Source organism: Hirundo rustica, chromosome 6 (assembly GCF_015227805.2).
Source record: "Hirundo rustica isolate bHirRus1 chromosome 6, bHirRus1.pri.v3, whole genome shotgun sequence".
NCBI classification, from domain to species: Eukaryota; Metazoa; Chordata; class Aves; order Passeriformes; family Hirundinidae; genus Hirundo; species Hirundo rustica.
Genome location: NC_053455.1, coordinates 22,023,277 through 22,033,355, shown reverse-complemented (window position 1 = coordinate 22,033,355; position 10,079 = coordinate 22,023,277). Strand labels below are relative to the sequence as shown.

Below are 10,079 nucleotides of genomic sequence, written 5' to 3'. Positions count from 1 at the left end.
ATTTCTTCAGCCATCCTATTCCGCTCCCCTGCATTATTCACAGTCTCCAGCAAGTTCGGTAACTTCACGGTTCATCCAGATGAAAATGTCCAAGTAAAAAGCAGAAAATATATAGCAAATGGGTTGGAATAAAATTTATTCTGATGCCTGCTGCTCGGAAATCTCACAATGAGATGATGTAATTGTATCACTCATGTGGTGTGCCTTAATGGCCTGCTAACAGAAGATATCTCCCTGGAGGGAGGATGGGCCTTGGAAGAGATACAGAATATTGCTACATTTGGTTTTAACAGCTGGCCTATTAAAAGAAGACATCTGCCCCCTCCCCCCTCGAGCTATGAGTAATGGTTTATATGAGAGATAAAGAAAACATCCTCCCAACCAGTTTCTACAGATGGAAAACAGAATACACATTTTTGGTTACATATTGCAAACACAGACACATATGGATGCCCATTTAACACAGACAGCACAATTCCTTTTTAATGCAGAAGTTTTTCTATTTTAAATCAATATTTTTATGTCACTTTAAGTCTCCCAGTGGGAGGAGCCAACCATTCCCACTAAGATAAAAACTGGGAGTCAGAAACACCAAGGAGGTCTGTTTCACATTCCAGAGGAAGACCAGACACATCTCACCGTCACTGGACCCGTTCTACAGGATCGTATCTACTCCAACAGAACCGCATCTGTTACTCCAGGAGGATTCATTTGGATTGCTTCCAACACCTTGACCAACAGAGTGTTAGGTTGTATTTCTGACACTGTCTGGGTTTCTAGGATTTTCGTTTGTTTGCTTGCTTCTTTTATTTTTTGTTTGTTTGTTTTTGGGTTTTTTTTTTTTACTGCTACATTTGTATTTTTAATATTCCTAGTAAAAATACTGTTATTCCTATTCCCATATCTTTGCTGAAAGCCCCTAATTGCAAAATTATAATAATCTAGGGGGAGGGGGTTTACATTCTCCAAGGGGAGTTCCAGCTTTCCCTAGCAGATACTTGTCTTTCCAAACCAAGACAATATGTTACACAGGAGTTCTTTAAATCAAATAAAGAGATGCACTCTTTAGAGTATAATTAAAATTTGGAATATGGAAAAATACTTCTCAGGAAGTTGTAATACACAGGAACTAGGTGGAGCTTTATATAGGAAAGTCACTATTTGAGTTAAAGTGGCAATATATAGCACCATATATAACCAAAGATGGTTAATAATTAGTAGTTGCTATTGCTGGGTCACATCTAGTGAAACAAAGGCAGAAGACTCCCACTGAGCCAGGCACAGTTCATCTAGAAGAGAAAGAGAAGCCAGACAGGGAAGAAAAGGGTAAAATCACCAAAGAAGCAAACATGGTCTATCAGAGATTAAAAAATCATGCCATAAGAGGCAGGAATACGACACAGCAGAGTAACTGTCTTGTAGTCCTCTAGTCATTTTGTCTGCCTTACTGTCTCCCAATCTGAAGGGTGAACTGCTCCTGCAGGCTAAATTAAGCTGCTACAACTTCTAGGACAGGAAAGATTTGGAGGATGGTAAGAGCAATCCTGTGTAGTCTCTCTATGCCCAAACTCATCATCTCCAGCGGGAATCAGCTTTTGGCTTGACATTGTGATGACAGCAGCTCTGTCACCACCTCTATGAATGACAGATACTTCCCCATCTCTCTGAGATAGCTGGTGTCTTATGAGCACTTCAGACAAAGCTAAAGATACAAGACTTTGTCACCAACCATTTATCAATAATTTTCCTAAGCAAAACTCATCTGTCATCCCTTCTACCCATTTCTGTCACTCATTTAGTAACAGTGTTGCTGTTGTCATTTCTGGCAATATTGCCACCTGATTCAGGAGTCTTCTTTTCCTCTTAGAAGTTGCAAAGGGTTCTGTGCCCAGCTGTCATAATAGTCTTAGTGGAAAAATTATGTTTAATCCCTCCTACTTTGACATTTCTCCTTCTTCCTTTGCTGCGGAGTATTATCTAATGCTGTATGGGGGGAATGCACCCCCACACCATTACTTCTATCTTCTGCTTCTGATGATGTTTTGATTAAAGAATTAGTACTGTGCAACACTCGAAGAGGTGTGCCACTGAGGTTGGGAAAGTGGCTGGCATTTCAAAATACTAAGGAATCGTCAGCAGTGGATCAATGTTGCATAAAGTGTTTCTGAGGAATTTACAGAGGAAGGGACACACTGTGATTTATACTAGTCATAATTTTCATCAGCTTGCTATCAATATGAAATTGCTATTCATAAAGTCTGTATGTTTCAAAATGTGTGGCAAAATGTTCAGGGGTACTGGTAGGAGAGCCATACAGTGTGAGCTAGATGACTTGGTAAATAGAATCCATTTAAATGAGCTGTGTTTCAACATCACATTGTGCAGACATATATCTGTAAGTAAGAAATGTGGGGTTAAGTATAGGCTGTGCTGGGAACCAATGACTCTGAAAAGGACCCATAAGGGTTATGAGAAACAAACAGCTTAGAACAAATTTCTCGTGCTATGAAGTAACAAAAAGTCTCATGCAGGCTGTGGATGTAGAAGCAGGGATATGGTAAACTCCAGAGGGACTCTTGTCCTGGTCTTCAAGTTTCTAAAACAATGCTGGAAGGTAGAGGAGGGTTAAAAGACTACACAGGTATTATAAGGTTATCATTAATTGGAAGTGTAGGGGAAATACAATAAGTAAATAAGTGAAGTTTAAGAGGTAAATGTTAGGATTGCCAGATAAGAATAAGGCTAACTCCATTTATCTGTCCTTTGACAATGACATTACAAGGACAAATTACCTGAGTGAGCAAAGGAAAACATTTAGTATATTTTTTTTTTATTATAAATAATTGAGAGATTTAACCATCTTGTATATCTACCTGTAAAAATTAGAAATGAAAGTTATTAAGCCATTCCTTAATCTCTTAGAGGAAGGCAAAACAATAACCAGTGACTGGAAGTAGAAATGAGGGAAATTCAAATGAGAAATTAGGTTGAAATATTTAACAATTAAAGCGATTAACCTTTGAAAAACTGTGGAAGGTGCTCACTTTTCTATCCTTTGTAATCTTCTAATCAAAGCTGAAATCTTCTGAGAAGAGATGGTTTCTTTACTACCAGATCTGCTTTGGGCAAGCCTGAGCAACCAGGGCCCATACAGGAACAGTCAGATGAAATTTAATGTCCCACCACCAGAGGGACAAGAAAAGTTAATATTCCCTTCTGAATTGATGATCTCTGTGCATCTTCATGTATCTGCCAGGTCTGGACTTTTTCTGATTCAGACCTGGTAATTGTTCAAATGGCAGTGCTGTACTCTGCTCTACTCCGGTGATTTTGGGCACCACAATGTAAGAAGGATATAAAGCTATTACAGAATGTCCAAAGGAGGGCTCACTTCGAGTGCTGTGTGCAGTTTTGGGCACCACAATGTAAGAAGGACATAAAGCTATTACAGGATGCCCAAAGGAGGGCTAACAAGATGGTGAAGGGCTTTGAGCAGAAGGCTTCTGAGGAGCAAACTGAGGTCCCTTGGTCTGTTCAGCCTGGAGAAGAGAAGACTGAAGAGAGGCCTCATTGCAGTTACAGCTTCCTCATGAGAGAAGGGGAGGGGCAGACACTGATCTCTTCTCTCTGGGGACCAGGGGCAGGACCTGAGGGAGTGGCCTGAAATTGTGTCCAGAGGTTTAAGTTGCATATTGGGAAGAGGTTCTTCACCCAGAGGATGGTTGGGCACTGGAACAGGCTCCCCAGGGAAGTGGTCACAGCACCAAACCTGACACAGTTCAAGAAGCATCAGGACAATGCTCCCAGGCGTATGGTGTGACTCTTGGGGTGTCCTGTGCAGGGCCAGGAGCTTGACTCAATGCTCCTGTGTTTCCCTTCCAGCTTAGCTTATTCTGTGCTTCTCTCAAAAGAAACACTAGGCAAAGAATGGTTCTGAGAATCTGAAATGTATTTTCCCCAAATATAAATCTCTCTCTAAGACAAAAAGGATTAATTCATTTCTGGTTCTATCAGGATATTTTTGGACAATATATTTCTGGACAATAATGATATCAGGTTTCCACCTGCATTTCTATTCACAAAGTGATTGTGCCAAAATGATCCTAGGTATAGTAAGTAAGGAGTTCAGGCTCTGAGGAGGTCTTGGCATGGCTGGGAGCAGGGACATTTTTAGTTTGATGAGAATATCACAGCTGGTTTTAAGAGCATATTTCTGATGCATTCTGAGGAGTCTTTTGGGGTAGATTTAGGCTGTTAAATTCTCTGCACCTTTTTAATCTACTTCACAGCACTTTTCACATTTGCAAATCCAGAATTAAATGGTTCATGAAATATCTTGTAACAAATGAAGATGATGATACAAAGTAATGGAATAAACTATTGTTAATATCAGATATCTGTATGCCTACCAGTTGCTGCACATGATAGTATAAAAATGATCAAAATAAATGACTCTTCTTAACTCAAGGGATAAATTATGGACAGGCAAGATGCTAAACAGTGAAAGAGAAGAGATTTAACTAGATAGAAAGATTCAACCACATCAGCAGCCCCTGTACTTCATGTTCCCTTAGGGGTTATGGGCAGCACTCAGAAGGAATAATTATAGCTGGGGGGGGAAAGATCACAAAGTTTATTAGTGCCTCTGTAAAAACAAAACAAAACAAAAAACTTTAAATTCTTCAAGCCTTGTCTGTGTTCTCTGGAATGACTGAAATGATGGCTGGTTTAATTTCTGTTATTTGTTGCATATTGTAGAAAAGTAAACTTTCTCAGGCAAAAATGTTCTCATGTACTTCTGTAAAAACCACTGACACTGGAGATGTTTTGCAAAGGTCTCAGGAGCATTCCACTGCCAGGTAATAAGATTATTTCACACAGGACATGTTGGCCCATTGACACTTCCCAACAGCCTGCAAGAAAAAGTGGAGTGCCCTTTAGGCACCAACAGCTTTAGCAAATAAAGCAAGAGGAATTTTTTTGCCAACAGAAATTACAAGAGGTATGGAGGTGGCATGTAATTGTCCAAACTGATACCACAAAACAAAGTTGAGCAAAGGCCTTGAAGGAGCAAAATACTGGTAGAATTGGATTTTGCTGCTCATGTAAAGCCTCTCCAAGGAACACCTCACTTTCTATTGTCACATTCAGATTGGTGACTACTGAGTCACAGGGACTGAATGGCCTTGGTCAATGGGGACATTTTTGTCAAGAGATATTTTATCCAAACATTGGCTCTGAACAGTAAGATTCGTAAGAAGATGCTATTTTAAAAATTGATGGCTTCCGGAGTCAGCTCTGAACTTTCTGTTGCTGATATAAAGGCAAAATCTGCCAATATCCATTTAAGTTGGACCGAGAATGGGGTGGGTTTGACCTATGTGAATATGTTATGTTCTGGAATTTCCTCCAGGTAGGAGGTTGCTGTATTTTTTATCTTCCATGTTGCTTTGCAAATTTGTCAACCATTATATGGAGATACTTGTAATATTTCATGTGGTGACCTGACCAGATCAGAAAAGAACCAGAAAACTTTGAGAAGTACAAATCTCTAGCAGTAGAGATCCCACTAGCCACATCTTTAACTTGTACAAATTGGCATTGCTACAGTGATTTTTAGAGTTGAACTTGTTTATAGCTGCAGAAGATAGTTCTGCCTCAATATTTATGTTGTTGACCATCCACAGGATGGAGATCAGAAGAGTCCAGGGTCAAGGTCTTCTGGTAGTAATTTCTCACCATACATTTTCATATTTCCTCTAAGATGCTCCTCTGGGTCCACAAAATCAGAGGATCACCTGCTTTCTGGGACTCTTCTGTTCTCTTTTCCCATGCCTCCTCTCCGTACATGAGGAATATCTAGTATAAATGAGGCTTTGCGGGTATCTTGTCATGTTCTTCATCAAAGTGAATCTAAAAAAGACATTGATTCTCAACAGGGAGGGCTGATGCTGACCTTCTGCCCTCTCTTCAGGCAGTCTGGCTGCTCTTGCTGCTCGGGTGCTTGGGATGGAGGGGCTGAGTCTTTGGGTTTGCATCTGCATTTCATGAGATTCACACCTGGGATGCAAAAGTCTTCAACGGGAATGAAAAGGAAACGCTTTTCACAGTTTGTCTTTCACAGCAATTTGGGGTAATCTGAGATTTAATTTATTCACCAGTTGAAAAGGGAAGGGAAATCAAGCCAGTATTTTTCTTTCAAGCCAAGGTTTTTCTTGCATAGCCCCATGCAGGCGCACACAAAAGAGCTCTGATCACTCTAACTAGGTGCTTGTTCTAATTATAGAAAGATTTAGCGTTGGTTACATAATTGCCCACTGCACATCAGCACAAGGCATTGTTATGCTACAAAAAGCCTCTTTTTTATTCCCCTCTCTGCAGCAGACCCAGTGTCAGCCTGTTTAACAGAAAGCTGCAAGGAACAAAATAATTCTGAAGAAACCTCCCATAGCTCTCCCGGGAGAGGCCAGCAAAAATCAGATGCTAACGTGCTCCCTGTGCTGGGAGCACTGCCAGCCTGTGGGATCTAGCCGTTAAAGCAGGGGATTGATAGCCCGGACAGCAGTCTTTAAAGCATCCCGGGCAGAAGCAGTGGGCTGTGGTCAGGAATCAGTGGTTGTGCTGAGGTTAGAGTCGCTATTTTTGATTTTTATATGCAATAGCACAGTAGCTTTAAATGGACACCCCACTATCAGCCTGAGCCATGGAGGTTGTGAATTTGCAAACACGAAAACCTATCGCAAAACTTACATCTGCTTTAGCAGCCACAAGAACAGTAGACCTTTTCCCTGTATTTTTAAGCTTTTTAAATTATATGGTTCAGCATTGTTACTTCACATTCAGTCTGTATTTATTTCTCTCATTTCCTCAGCAGTAGATTAGGTGCACATCTCCCTGACTTTTTATTTTCTTCTTTTCCCTCCAAACTGTGAAGCTTCCTTGCAACCAATAGCCTTTCCTACATAATTTGTAATGGTCCAAGACTAAGCTGTGATGCTTCACTGCCCCCCATCAGTTCAAAAGCTCCCATCTGTCCTAGAAAGGAAAGAAATTTATGGGATTGCAGCCAGTTTAGCCATCATATGGCTGATGCAGCAACTGGCCATGTGGGCCCTGTATCCTCAGTGTGCTAGCAGGGTAATCACCCTTATCTCTGCCCTTCATAATTTGTAGCTGCTTTGTTTCTTAGAGATAATATTTAGCAGGAAGCCCTCACTGTGCAGGCATTGACATTAAGGTCTGCCGCAGAGTACAAGTGAGGAAAATAAAAATGAAGTGAAGCTGGGCAGAAACAAAAGGGATACTGTGGCGGCTTGACTCTATCTGGATGGCATGTGTCAACCAATGCTGCTCTGTCACACCCCTCCTCAGCTGGACAGGGAGAGACAATAACAAAAGCCACATGGGTTAAGATAAAGGCAGGTAAAGATTAAGCATTAATTACTGTCAGGGGCAAAACCTGGGGACTGGGGAAAATGAAATGAATTTATTTTTATTACCAATCATATTGGAGTAGGATAGTAAGAAATAACCCCAAACTTTAAAAAACACCTTCCTCAACTCTCCTTTCTTCCCAGGCTCAACTTCACTCCCAGTTTTCTCTATGTCCCCTCCACCAGAAGAGCAGGGTGACAGGGAATGGGAGTTGTAGTCAGTTTATCACACATGAATGTATGTGTCTGCTCCTTCTATGACAGGGGTAGAACTACTCACACTCTTTCCCTGCTCCGTTGTGGGGTCCCTCCCCTTGAGAGTTCTCCACAAACTTCTCCAATGTGAGTCCTTCCCATGACCTCCAGCTCCTCATGAACTTCTCCAGCACGGCCCCTCCACAGGGTCACAAGTCCTGCTAGCAAATCTGCTATGGGCTTCTCTTTTCATAGGTCCACAAGTCCTGCTCCAGGGGGTCACAGGGTCACAGCCTCCTTTGGGCACCCACTCGCTGCAGTGTGGGGTCCTCCGCAGGCTGCAGGTGGATATCTGATACACCATTGCCCTCCATGGGCTGCAGGGGCACTGCTGCCTCATCATGGTCTTCGCCACAGGCTGCAGGGGAATCTCAGCTCTGGCACCTGGAGTATTATGACCCTGAGATTAGCTCAGCTGGTTAGAGAATGGTGCTAATAACATCGAGGTTGTGGGATTGATCCCACCGTGGGCCATTCACTGAAGAGTTGGACTTGATGTTCCTTCTGGGTGCCTTAGGATATTTTGTGATCTGAAAATGGCCACCTCCTGCCTCTTCTTCACTGATCTTGATGTCTGCAAAAGCTGTTTCTCTCACTTATTTCCACTCCTTTCTTCTCTGACTGCAAGTATTTCTGCACAATAATTTTTTTTTTCTTTTCTTAACTATCCTATCGCAGAGGTGCTACCACTGTCACTGACAGGCTCAGCCTTGGCCAGTGGCGGGCCTGTCTTGGAGCCATCTGGTGTTGGTCCTGTCAGACATGGGGGACGCTTCTATCAGGTTTTCACAGAAGCCACCCTGTAGCCTCCCCCACTAATAAAACCTTGCCACACAAATCCAATACAGGTACCCATCCAATTTTCCCAATATTATGTTGATCTTTTACAAAAATATTTAACACACCATTGTTCCACAGCCAGGGAGAAAGTACTTTTCCATAGGGGTTTGGATGAAAAACCTATTAATCCAGGAAGAGAGACTTGCCATCAGGATGTTTTCTTGAGTGCAATGTCCTGGTCTCCTGAGCTAGTAGATGGGGACAGGGAGCAGAATAGTCCACCTGTAATCCAGGAGAAAGCAGTTAGTGACCTGCTGAGCCACTTAGATGCTCACGAGTCTGTGGGACCAGATGGGATCCATCCTAGGGTGATGAGGGAGCTGGTAGATGAGCTTGTGAAGCTGCTCTCCGTAATTTACCATCAGTCCTGGCTCCCTGGGGAGGTCCCAGATGACTCAAGGTTACCCAGTGTGAACCCATCCATAAGAAGGGCTAAAAGGGGGATCTGGGAAACTACAGGCCTGTTAGCCTGACTTCGGTGCCTGGCAAACTTATGGAACAGATCATCTTGAGTAAAATCACACTTCACCTACAGGACACCCAAGTGGAGGGAGAGGCCTTGCCTGATCAAGGCAGGTTCCTTTTAGAATTAGAGGACCTGCCTGGTATATGAGGGGAAGGCTGTGAATGTTGTCTGCCTGGACTAGAGGAGGCCCTGGAGAACAAGTCCTGTGAGGAGTGGCTGAGGGAGCTGGGATCGTTTAGCCTGGAGAGAAGGCTCAGGGGAGACCTTATCACTCTCTATGACTACCTGAAAGAAAGCTGTAGCCAGGTGAGGGCTGGCACCTTCTCCCAGGCAACCAGCAATAGCACAAGCTGTGGAAGGGGAGGTTTGCGCTGGATATTGGGAAGAAGTTCTTCACTGAAAGGGTGATTAAACATTGGAGTGGGCTGCCCGGGGAGGTGGTGGAGTCAATAACCCTGGAGGTGTTTAAGAAAAGACTTTATGTGGCACTTAGCGACACAAGTACATGACAAAGAAGAATCGGTTAGGTCACAGATTGGACTCAGTGATCTTAAAGGTCTTTTCCAACCTGGTTGACTCTGTGAAATAGAATGTGAAATTTAATTTAAGCGTGACATTTTTTTAAGCGCGCAGAAGATAGGTTTTCTGGGAACCCCACCGACACACTCGGACTACGTTACCGTGCAGTTACTCAGCGGGAGGAGACAGCAATCCTGCAGTCCGGGGGCGAGCCGCGCACTGCCCCGCAGCAAGGGCGGAGGCGCCGGCACAGTCCAGGAGGCGTCGAAGTGCAGCGCCCTCCCGGACTCTCCCCCTGCTAGTCTCCCGTGGGCTCGCCCAAAGGCCGCCCCTTGCAGTCCCACCGCGCCCCCTCCCCGCCGAGCTGCCGCGACGGGAGACTACGTTTCCCGGCGTGCCTCGCGGGCCAGGGCCGTACCGTGTGCGAGGCGGAGGGGGGAGCGGCGTGGGGCGCGCGCGAGTTAAGTGCCGGCGAGGCGGTCGGTAAGTGCCGCTCCGAGCCGTCCCGCCCTCACAGCCCTCGCGGCCGCCTCGGCCCGTGCCGGGGACTCCGGGCCCAGGTGGCG

The 10,079-nt window shown here is 44.0% G+C and overlaps 1 protein-coding gene and 1 long non-coding RNA gene across 4 annotated transcripts in view; one reads left to right on the top strand and one right to left on the bottom strand.

Moving 5' to 3' along the window:
- Positions 1-5,934: 5,934 nt before the first annotated feature.
- On the bottom strand, positions 5,935-10,051 carry LOC120754041 (uncharacterized). 2 transcript variants are annotated; one of them, XR_009207928.1, is made up of 3 exons: positions 9,932-10,051; positions 9,280-9,449; positions 5,935-8,750 (listed from the first exon to the last, which is right to left on the bottom strand). It is a non-coding gene; the product is annotated as an uncharacterized LOC120754041 (long non-coding RNA). The 2 variants fall into 2 exon arrangements; XR_005701313.2 differs by lacking the exon at positions 9,932-10,051 and adding an exon at positions 9,675-9,813.
- Positions 9,928-10,079, top strand: part of ADCK1 (aarF domain containing kinase 1) — a 74,936-nt gene continuing 74,784 nt past the window's right edge. The window contains exon 1 of one of the 2 annotated variants that reach the window (XM_040067158.2): positions 9,928-9,996. The gene's annotated coding sequence lies outside the window, so the exon portion shown is untranslated. The remainder of the gene's footprint in view (positions 9,997-10,079) is intronic. The other variant, XM_040067159.2, reaches the window with a different exon arrangement.